The sequence below is a fragment of the Oratosquilla oratoria genome, chromosome 22 (assembly GCF_046742065.1).
Source record: "Oratosquilla oratoria isolate Oo_2021 chromosome 22, ASM4674206v1, whole genome shotgun sequence".
NCBI lineage: Eukaryota > Metazoa > Arthropoda > Malacostraca > Stomatopoda > Squillidae > Oratosquilla > Oratosquilla oratoria.
Genome location: NC_134798.1, coordinates 25,067,566 through 25,080,376, shown reverse-complemented (window position 1 = coordinate 25,080,376; position 12,811 = coordinate 25,067,566).

Here is a 12,811-nt window from a genome sequence, read left to right as displayed (position 1 = left end):
TTAAATTATTAAAAGTAGTGAAGAAACGTTTAGGAACACTTGGAGGGCATGGCGTGGATAAGGCATGGTACACAAAACCCTTACAAATATTAATATCTTGATTTGAAACATCACTATATTTTTCCAAATTGCAAAAACTCTTAGCAATATCTACATAGTTCATCTGCTGATTATTGGCAACGAATTTCAAACCATATCCTAGAGCACATTTCGCGTCGTCACTCAAAGGTTTGTCCGATAAATTAAGAACAAAATTAGGGTTGGCATCCTTATTCCAACCACTATTATTAATCAAATGTTTCAACTTCTTTTTAAGTTTAACATCTACTTTATGGCAAACAAACCTTAATTTAGCATATATGTAATCTAATAATTTCACTTTCCACTGGTTTGGAATAGAATTTTGAAAAACGCCTTTCTTTTCTTTTGTGATATAAAATGATTCCTTCACTTCAATCTTCATAATATCTATATGCTTTTGCAAAATAATCCTTTCAAAATCCTCAAAAGGTTTTTGGCGTAGACTCAACAATCGATTGTTGAGAATAGATTTGGGCATAACTTGTTCGTCTAAACAATTCTTCAGAAATTTAAGGCGAAGCTTCAGTTTATGGGACTTGATCAGAGAAGAGCACAATGAAGAAACAATAGGTGTAAGTCCAGGAGAGTATGAAGAAAATTCTCGGAGATGAATGCAAGGGTAGTGGGTCAGGGATTGGAGATGGTTAAAGAAAATGGAGAAAAGTGGGAGGTGATCCAGCTGTTGTTTGCGGACGACACTGCGCTTGTGGCAGCATCGGAGGAGGGATTGAGGAAGCTGGTGGCAGAGTTTGGGAGAGTATGTGATAGAAGAAAGCTAAAGATAAATGTGGGTAAAAGTAAGGTGATGAGATGTACAAGGGGTGAAAGTGGCAGTAGACTGGAAGTGAACATTAAGGGAGAGCGACTGGAGGAAGTGGATAGTTGTAGATACTTGGGTGCAAGTGTAGCAGGAAAAGGTGGAGTGAAGGTGGAGGTAGAATGTAGATTGAGAGAAGCGAGTAAATGCCTTGGTGGATTAAAGAGTGTAATGAGGAATAGACATTTAGGAATGGATGCGAAGAGGAGACTGTATGAAGGAGTGATTGTGCCAACAGCACTGTATGGGGCAGAAATTTGGAACATAAGAGAAGAAGAGAGGAGTTTGAATGTGTTTGAGATGAGGTGTCTGAGAAGTATGGTGGGGGTTACTAGGCTAGATAGAGTGAGAAATGAGGAGGTGAGGAGGAGAACAGGGGTGAAAAAGGAGCTGGGAGATAAGGTTGATTAAAGAATATTGGGATGGTTTGGACACATGGAAAAAATGAGTGAAGAAAGACTAGTGAAAGAGGTATGGAAGGCAGATGTGGAGGGAGTGAACATGAGGGGACGTCCTAGGATGAGGTGGATGGATGGGGTGAAGGGGGCTTTGGGGAAGAGGGGAATGTCTGTTGAGGAAGGAAGGGAGAGGACGGAAGACAGAGGTGAGTGGAGAATGGTTGTATATGGATGATGTTGTGATTGCATGAGGAGAAATGGGCGGGGGGGTGGGGGTGAGGTGGTATGTGTGAGCAAATTTTGACGCAGCCCGAAGGGATTTCTACCCGTCCTCTCTTTATATGCAAGGGGGGACGGAGAGGGGGGGTCGCCGATTAAATGAAACGGCCTTGCTGTGGATGTGCTGTGTCTTGCGACACTGCTTCTGACCCGGGGAGGTGGGCAAGGTGCAGGGATGACCCGTCATCCAGGAGGTGCTCAGATGAGAGGGAGGGTAGGAGGGGTGTGGAGTGTATTTGGGGATGAAATTGGTGGGGGTGTTTTCGTGCCTCTCCCTTTTTGGCGACCTCCCTTGAAAGGGTGAAAAAGCCTTGGTATATGTATGTATATATATATATATATATATATATATATATATATATATATATATATATATATATACAGGGTAGGGAAGAACTGATTGAGCAGTTTTGAGGAGATATAAAAAAGGAATGGAGGTACATAGAGAATAAAGTTTATTATTCTCGAGGTTAGCATAACATACCATGTAGAATCCTTATGTTCTGAAAATAATGTCAGCAAGATGGCTGCCGTTAGCTGCAACACACTGTTGGAGTCGTTCTCTGAAGTTTCCTACAGCAGGGGTATGGCGTTAACCTCTTCAATAATCCGCTCCCTTAGCTGTGGTAGGGTGTGAGAGCGACTTTTGAACACCTTTTCTTTCAGATGTCCCCATAGAAAGAAGTCGCAAATGCTCAAATCAGGTGACCGCGCAGGCCACCCTAAATCCGGGTACAGACAGTTACTCACCGGACAATTGCTCACCGGACAGTTGCTCACCGGACAATTGCTCACCGAACAAGTGATAAATAGGACATTTGCTCACCAAAGGATTATTTTTACTTTTCTTGAACTTAATAACAAATAGTATGTAGGATTTTTTAGTTATATTGAAGTTTATTACAGCAATAATATACAAACTTAATAACATAATATACATGATTTTTTAGTTATATTGAAGTTTATTACAGCAATAATACAGGATTTTTTGTTATATTGAAATTTATTACAGCAATAATTAACAAACAATATACAAACTTTCATATTTTAGTTTTCGATTAATCATCAAATTCAATACCAATTTCTTCCATCAATATATAGTGATTACAGTTTTACAACTGGTGCAGTACTGAAGTGGGTTCATTGTCCTTTGTGGTTTACAAGTCCAGTCTAATGGTGTGGACAATGAACCCACTTCAATACTGGACCAGTTGTAAAACTGTAATCACTATATATTGATGGAAGAAATTGGTATTGAATTTTATAATGAATTAAAAATCAAACTTGAAAGTTTGGATATTGTTTGTGTATTATTGCTGTAATAAACTTCAATATAACTAAAAATCCTGTATATTGTTTGTTATTAAGTTCAAGAAAAGTAAAAAATACTCCTTTGGTGAGCAAATGTCCTATTTGTCACTTGTTCGGTGAGCAACTGTCGGTGAGCAATTGTCCGGTGAGCAACTATCCGGGGAGCAACTATCCGGTGAGCAACTGTCCTACACCCCCCTAAATCACCCCTCAGAGAAACCAGACGTCCGGGAAACATGTTTCTCAAAACATTGAGTGAAATTCGGGCTGTGTGAGCTGTAGCTCCATCCTGCTGGAACCACACGTCCCCCAATCCTTCATTTTCAACAATCTCTTCCATTCTGGGCTGAAGGAAATTTTGCAACATTGCAACATAGCGTTCGGAATTCACGGTCACGGTTCTTCCGTCCTCCTCAAAGAAGTATGGGCCTATCATGCCAAATTGTGAGATGGCACACCACACCGTAAGTTTAGGAGAATGTAGCGGTCTTTCCTGGATAATTTGGGGGGTATTTTCAGCCCAGTAACGGAAAATTTGTAGCATCTACAACCTAGTTCATATCAAACTAAGTGTAGCTTTCGGTCTTTACTTAATAGCGCTGAGAATCTGTAGCCTCTAGCACTTAGATAAAGAAACTAACATCATAACATCTCAATTACAAAATCTAAGATGCCAACCTTAGTTTCTACGAGTAACTAGAGTTCTCAGTCAAGCAAAATCTAGTTTCTGCAGAACATCTTCCCAGAACTAATTTATTTGATATATATATATATATATATGTATATATATATATATATATATATATATATATATAAATATATATATATATATATATATATATATGTGTGTGTGTGTGTGTGTGTGTATGAGAGAGTGATAGGTCTCAAACAATTTCTAAATATATATAAATATATATATTTATATATATATATACATATATATATATATATATATATATATATATATGTGTGTGTGTGTGTGTGTGTGTGTGTGTGTGTGTGTGTGTGTGTATTCACTTGGTCTTTGGATCACGTGTTGGACTCGTGATCGACAGCTATTTTCCTCCTGGAAGAGAGCTCAGAGATCGTAGGTCCGATCTATGGGTAATGCTATGACCTTGCACACACACACACACCCAACTCCCCGCCCACGAGAGTCAGAGTAACGACCCGAATCGCAGCGGTAACGAAATAATTTCGGCCCTGGGCAGGATTCGAACCAAGAACTGCGGGCCACTATGGTGGCAGTTCAGCGCTCTACCAACTACGCCACCGTGTGTGTGTGTGTGTGTGTGTGTGTGTGTGTGTGTGTGTGTGTGTGTGTGTGTGTGTGTGTGTGTATTAAATAAGTAAATAAACATATGAATAATAATTCCATATAATGAGAGTGCATGCTTTGATTCTCTCCTCACTGACAATACCAAAATAATATGCGACTGCCCTAACAACATTTAAAATAAAAATGTAAATGTCCACCAAAAGAACTAAAGATATTAGTAGTGAGATGTCTATAAAATCGCACACTAACACTGCCCTAAAGTTTACTGGGGACAAACGGGAAATGACCTACCCACTAGGATCAGGAAGTACAAAAAGTCAACGAAGTACGCCCAGGAAAATATTCAGCAGTATTCCTGCATACTGCCGAATTAAATCGCCATATGGAGAAGGACAAGGCTGATATAACTTACAAATCACATTACAACTATTGAAGAAGAATTGCTGAGCCCTCCCTGATCAAACAGCTTTAATTCTAATATATCGAAAGGACAATGGTCACCTGACGCCATCACTACTTTGGCCGTTAATAATAGTGTACGTCAAGTTGTCTACCCAGACCTTAAGCTACCAACTATCGCGCAAATATTTGACTCGGGATCAATTTGACCTTAGGGTCATCGTTGTCTGGGCTCAAATGGATCACATAGTAGCATGCGTACCTCCTCATATCCCCTCTATATATTCCCTCCTAGTACATACTGTATAAGTCCACCCACCCTTTTCTACAACCACGCTGAAGAGGTTAACAAAAGGTGATTGCAATATACGTCTCGAAGTACTTTCTTTTCTCCGATAGTGCGATATTTAATTAATATAACACACGCACACACACACACACACACACACACACACACACACACACACACACACACACACACACACACACACACACACACACACACACACACACACACACACACACACACACACACACACACACACACACACACACACACATACATTTTCAAGAGTAACCACTGGGAAAAATAAACTAAAAGAAGCAGCGTGCTTTCGTATATTACATTCAGCGCAAAAGTACAAGGAAAGAAAGGGCTAGAAAAATATATATGTGCATACACAGAGGAATGCGGGAATGGAAATAAAATAAAACGCCTGTCCTGCTTTGGGGGCCCCTGGTGTGAAATAGGTAGAGAACCAACCATTGAGCTAGACCACATGGAGATTGGTGGGGGTCATAAGAAACCACTTAAGATTCAGGTATTACAATCTCAAACATTTACATATTTGTTGACATATAAAATTTTCCAATTTATATAAACTATGATGTAGATTTCTATTATGATCCTTGATGGTGTGGATCAAACTACATTCTATTAAGTTTCTAATCACAATATTATCGTTTAAAGATATAGACTGGGCGTTGAACCAGTGAACAGGATGATTATTTATTTCCATATGTTTGAATATGTTTGAATTTTCCTTTTCTTACATTTTTCCTGTTCTGTTTAGTTATCATATTTAAGAATTTGGCAATTTGACCAATATAGAATTTATTACACATTTTGCAAGGAACTTTGTAAATGCATCCTTTTTGACATTTGATACTATTTTAATCAGGAAATATTTAACTGTGCTGATATCCTTGAAAATTACATTTCCATTATTTTTTTTATAAATGTGGGATATTTAACAAATTTATTGAAATGGTAAGATAAATAGATTATGCTTACTGAAAGTTAATTTTGGCTGAGGGTTCTGTTTAGTTATCATATTTAAGAATTTGGCAATTTGACCAATATAGAATTTATTACACATTTTGCAAGGAACTTTGTAAATGCATCCTTTTTGACATTTGATACTATTTTAATCAGGAAATATTTAACTGTGCTGATATCCTTGAAAATTACATTTCCATTATTTTTTATAAATGTGGGATATTTAACAAATTTATTGAAATGGTAAGATAAATAGATTATGCTTACTGAAAGTTAATTTTGGCTGAGGGTTATGAAATGTTTTACTTGCAAAAACGTAGGCAATATCCAGGAATTGTTTATGTCATTTTAAATTATGCCCAATGTTAAAAACATTTCTGATTTCTTCGTCAATGTATTCTTTACTGCAGATACGTAAGGCTCTAAGAAACATAGTTGAGAAAACTGATCGTTTAACGCTATTAGAATGGGAAGAATAATAATGAGTATAGGAATATAAATTGGTTGGCTTGCGATATACTTTAAATTTCAGTCTATTATTGTGGCGGAGGATAGTGCAATCCCCCCCCCCAAAAAAAAAGAGGTAAAGAGCCACCTTTCTCTATTTCTAATGTGAATTTAATTGAATGAACAAGTGTGTTCAATTTAGTTAAAAGCTTATATACATTTTTATCTGTAGGCCACAAAGATAGATATCATCTATGTATCTAAGCCAAAGGATATTGAAGGGAATGACTTTGCTTAGAATATAAATCTAAAAAAAAATTATATATAAATTACTTAATACTGGTGAGAGAGGGATTCCCATACTCATACCGAAGTTTTGGGGGTAGAAATGACCATTAAATTGGAACCTAAAGTCTTTAACACATAATTCAATCAAATCAACCAATGTATGTGATGGTACTGAAAGCACATACTTTTTAAGTTCTGCCTGAAGAAAAAATTATAAACAATTTAAAGGAACTTTTGTGTATAAACTATGTCGAAGTTAACCAATGTAAATTTATAATTTGGTTGAATATTATTAACTTTATCTAAACTATCAGAAGTGTTTATAAAATGGGAGGATGGATTGTTCCAACTAACGGTCTGGCAATGGTGACCAGCCATATAGAGAGCGTACTGATGAAGTGATTGGTCTAAGGGGGTTATCAAATTTATAGATTTTGATGAGACCATGCATATGAGGTAATGGGGGGCTAATTGAACCCAGTGATATTGGTGCTATGAAGAGAAGAGAAAAGAAAATAAAGCAAGCAGGGCCTGTTGCAGGATCTTGGCATAAAGATTCGTACACAAAATGGAAAAAATTCATGAATAAAAGGAAATACTTAATGCCCACAGGACGGTTGCCCACACCGTCCTACCCTGCACAGTACCCCTCTAGTGACCTCACCTGAACTTACACCGTCCTGCCCTGCACAGCACCCTTCTGATGACCTCACCTGAATTAACTCAACGACCGACCTTACGAACCAAATACAGAGGTGCCGTGACATTTGCTCACATCAATGCAACAAATGCTCACAAATGTAGATGTGGCATGATTTGATAGGCGTTGTACCTGGCCAACTGGATTTGCGTTTAGTTTGACCGGATACCACCATGGAATGTTAGTTTGAATGTTTGACGTGGAATCGTGCGTCATGTGTGTGTGTATATGTATGTATGTCTTTATACGTATATAGCTTCTTGTGAACGCTGTTTGCTTGCCCAAATTATATATCTGCACTTTGTATTTGTGTGAATTGTTGACGCATGTATGTCTTTATGCGTGTGTAGATTCTTGTGAACGCTGTTTATCCAAATTGTATATCTGATTCTTATATCTATAAGTATCGTAAATACAATAAAGGTAAAACGAAAGCAATTGGCTGGTCATGTCGTCCGAATACAAATGGACAGAATTCCAAGAAAGGTCATGACGGAAAGAATTATCGGTGGAAGAAGATCAGCAGGAAGACCCAGAAGAAGATGGATGGATAACATCAAACAAGACCTAAGAAGTGCTGTGATGGAGAATACGGAAGACTGGATGAAGAGTGCGCAAAACCGACGACAATGGAGGCGATAGTATCGGTGGTGAAGGGCCATTAAGCGGCCCAAACACCAACAGAGTAAGAGTAAGATTCTTATATCTATATAATTTTATATATTGGCTGCTCCTACTTGATACAATTACTGTTGCTATTGATATCTTTGAGATACACTTTCCTTTTTCTGTGAAAATTTTTGTAAATGCTTTAATGTTTGTATATAAACTACTAGGGGAGAGCATTTTATAAGCTATTGCTTCCGCTCTCTCCTTTTCAACAAATTGATATTTATATGTATGTGTATATGTACATCTTCAACATGAAAATGTAAGGTGTGATATTTTGTTGAATAAACTGTTAAATTGAAAAATTGAATTGAACATGCGGAAAGTGAATATTGGGAACTTACGGTTTTGGCTGGGAGGATTATTGATGATCTACTGCAGGGATACTGTGATTCTGTGAATAAACGGTATCTATGTCGAGTCCGCGGGGAACTCTTTTGTATGATCTTTATGCAAGACAGTCTCCGTAAGATAGTGCAAACTGAGTGTTTTAACTTTGTTTATTGACTCATATCCAATGATAGGATAGGGTCCAGAGAGTTTAGGGGAGAGCTTCGAGAAGGGGGGGTGGTTAAGGGTATAAACAGTGCCTACAATTTCAAGGGTACAAACTATAGCTGGTTTGATATGCAAACGGATCATTGCGTCCTTAGTTAGATGAAGAGTATTATATATTCTTTTGAAGAAATTATTGAAATCTGCTACTTTGACCTTTACGTAGTCATTGAAGTTGTAAATGGGAGGTAATTCTAAAAAAGGATTACAAAGGAGCCTTTTGTTTGGGCCAAAGAGAACAAAATGAGGAGATTCCGATATTGACTTATTCATGGAACTATTTATGCAGGCTTGAATCATTGGGACATGTTCATCCTAAGAAGGGAGAAGATCAGAAGCAAGATTTTTTTTGAATAGTTTATTCAACAAAATATTATACATTACATTTGCATGTTGAAGATACATATGTATACATTCATGTAATTATTAGTTTGTTGAAAAGGAGAGAGCGGAAGCAACAACTTATAAAATGCTCTCCCTTAATAGTTTATATATAAGTATTTAAGTATTTATAATATTTTCACAGAAAAGTCAATTTTATCACAAAGATATTAATAGTAATTGTATCCAGTAGGAGCAGCCAATATTTACAATATATATAGATATAGGATGTAGATATACAACTTGGGTAAACAGTGTTCACATGAAGCAACACACGTATAAAGCAAAAGCTTATGAAATGCTCTCCCTTAATAGTTTATATATAAGTATTTAAGTATTTATAATATTTTCACAGAAAAATCAATTTTATGACTAAGATAGTAATAGTAATTGTATCCAGTATATATAGATATAGATGTTGATATACAATTTGGGTAAACAGTGTTCACAAGAAGCAACATACCTATAAAGACACATGCATTTACAATTTATATAGATATCATGTGTAGATATACAATTTGGGTAAACAAACAGTGTTCACAAGAAGCTACATACGTATAAAGACATACATACATATACACACTGATATACACACACACATGACGCACGATTTCACGTCAAATGCTCCAGGACAAATGCTCACATAACTGTAGCAACAGATTAATCAACATTCCCTGGTGGTATTCGCACAATCTATACGTAAATTCAGTTGGCCAGGTACAACGACTACCAAATCATGCCACATCTACATCATATTATTCCTGTTCCCATTTGTGAGCATTTGTTGCATTGGTGTGAGCAACCGTCCTGTGAGCAAATGTCGCGGCACATCTGTATTTGGTTTGTTAGGTTGGTCGTTGAGTTGATTCAGGTGAGGTCATCAGAAGGGTGCTGTGCAGGGTAGGACGGTGTAGGTTGAGGTGAGGTCACCAGAGGGGTACTGTGCAGGGTAAGACGGTGTGAGCAACCGTCCTGTGAGCAAATCTCGTGGCGTGTCTGTATTTGGTTTGTTAGGCAGGTCGTTGAGTTGATTCAGGTGAGGTCAACAGAAGGGTGCTGTGCAGGGCAGGACGGTGTAGGGTCAGGTGAGGTCACCAGAGAGGTACTATGCAGGTTACGACTGTGTCCTGTTGGGCATGTTCAGAATCCACATCTTCTAAGGCACATACACCTGGAACAAAACGAAAGGAAACAGCAAGAGCAACTCACAGCAATTTACCATACACATTATACACAGTAGTAATGAAGTTGAAAGGAAGATCTAGGACTTCAAAATAGGTAGAAATCGCTCACAATTGATCAAAATCTAAAATTTATGCAATTACAGTGCACAATAACAAAGCTGAAAAGATAATGCGAGATTCATTAACACCTGAAAACAAGTATGATTTTATTTCATCTTTGCGCCAAGAAATAGCTTATTTCAGTTGTGAATAATAGATTTTTGTTCTAATTATTGCAGCAATACTTGGTTTTCGGGACTGATTAATTAATATTAGTATGATTTTATAGGTGAATTTTTAAGACGGAATTTGAAATTTGATAGATATTTTGTTTTGGTTAATTCTTTATAAAGTTTATTCCATGTGCTGACGCCTACGATTGATAAGCACTGTCCCTTTTTGTTTGTTCTATATTGAGGTTTGAAAAAGTTATCTGTGTGCCTGGACGCATAACTGGTTCTATGAGTAATGTAAAATTTCATTATATTTGGAGCCATTTGCTTATTAAGGATTTGGTGCATAACCCTGCGGTTTTGTACTTTATTAAGTCCATGAACTTTAGTAGATTTAATTTTTTTGATAAATTATTTGTATGGTCTAGTCGTCCTACATTGCATATTATACGCAGTGCTTTCTTTTGTAAAGTAATTATACATTGTAAATTAGGTTGATATGTTTTACACCATACTTCTGGGCAATAATTTAAGTACGGGATGAAGAGACTACAATAAATGTTCCGCTGGGTATTTTCATTTAGGAAATTTCTCATTTTATGCATTATTCCTAACGTTTTCGATAGCTTTGCTATCACATGATTAATATGATATTTCCAGTTAAGTTGATCGTCTAGATACACAACTAAGAATTTACTGATAGATGTTTTTTTAATAATTTCATAGTTTCTTTTTTATAAGTTTATTACTTGCATTATTATTGTAAAAAAGTAAATAGTTAGTTTTAGATACATTTAAGAAAAGCTTATTGGCAAAAAAACAGTTATATAGCTGATGTAATTCTTCATTGATTGTCTTTATCAGTTGGTCGGAATTTGTATAGGAGTAAAGAACGGTAGTATCGTCGGCGAACAGTTTAAACTTCATTAAGTTTGATACATTAATGTCATTTATGTATAATAAAAACAGTTTAGGTCCTAACACTAATCCTTGTGGTACCCCACATGTTACCGGTAATTCTCGTGACTTTTCTTTCCCGATGACTACATATTGTCTCCTGTCAATCAGATAAATTTTTAACCTTACCTCTTAATCCATAGTGTTCGGCAGTACTAAAATCTCGTGATTTACTGTATCAAATGCCTTTTTAAAGTCAATAAGGATTCCATCTGTTTTTTTTTTTCGACATTGTTAGTTATTTCTTCGATTAACTCCATTACTGCTGATGACGTTGAAAGAATTCTTCAAAATCCATACTGACTATGGTAAAGGATATCACTTTTAATTAGGAACGAGTCTAGGCGAGTTGTGAATAACTTCTCCATCAGTTTAGAAAACTGTGGTAATAGCGAAATTGGTCTATAGCTGTTATAGACAGATTTGTCACCTGATTAATTATTGGAACTACTTTTACTGTTTTCATCGCGTCTGGGAATATTCCTTGCTCAAATGATTTATTGCATATTTCTAAAATATATATATATATATATATATATATATGTTTGGCATGATTTACTTTACGAGGCACATATTAATTCCTACATAATCAAGCGATTTATTGCTTTGCATTGATTCAACGGTATTCATAAGCTTGTCTTCGGTGGCGGGTTTTAAAAATATTGTGTTACTGATTCGTTGCTTCATAAAAGTCTCATTAGTTTGCTTAGCTTGTTTTGTATGTTCACAAGGTTAGGCCCTACGTGGGAGAGGAAATCATTAAATTCATTTGCTACATCTTTTTTTCTTTTACCTTTTTTTTTTTTTAATAAGATCTTTGTATTTGTCGGGATTTTTACTTTTTGGCCTAGCCAAGTTGGTTATCACTTACCATGTCCTTTTTATATTACCTTTATTATTTTCAAACAGAGTGTCATAGTGTTTTTTCTCGCAGATGCGTAGGATTGTTGTCAGTTTGTTGTTATATATTTTGTATTTTATATTGTAGAATATTGAAAACTTTCTATTCTAGCATTCAAGTAAGCCATTTGAACTAGGGTGATAAGCTTTAGTGCTGCATTTCTTGATATGAAATTACTTACAAACGTGCGAAAGAATCTCATTGTTGAACTCAGTCCCGTGTTCAGAAATCATACCTTTATGAATGGCGAAAGTATGGCAATTATCAATGTAAGCGTGTATATCATTCCTCGTGGTTAACCAGAAATAGTGCAATCTGGCTTGTGTAACTCATTTATCTTTGCCAGGGTGTAATAGGTGAATCGTATATAAGCTTTAAAACTTCTGGAATGAGATCCGTAGGGACTACAAGTTGAAACACTAATCTGTTGACTTCATGTTTGTTAGTGTTGTTTTGTGATACGGAATGTCATCCATTAACGTGTAATTGCTGATATAAGGAGGAAAATTTCCTGTGTCAGTTGTGTCCGCATATTCGAGCAAGTGTATGACATGTTTCCAAAGAGGGTCTGATTTCTGCGCTGCGCCTCTAATATTAATGTAGCCTTCAGTAATACTAGTAGCACAATTATACAACACCTTATCAATAACCCTAAAATTGCCAAAAAGAGTGTG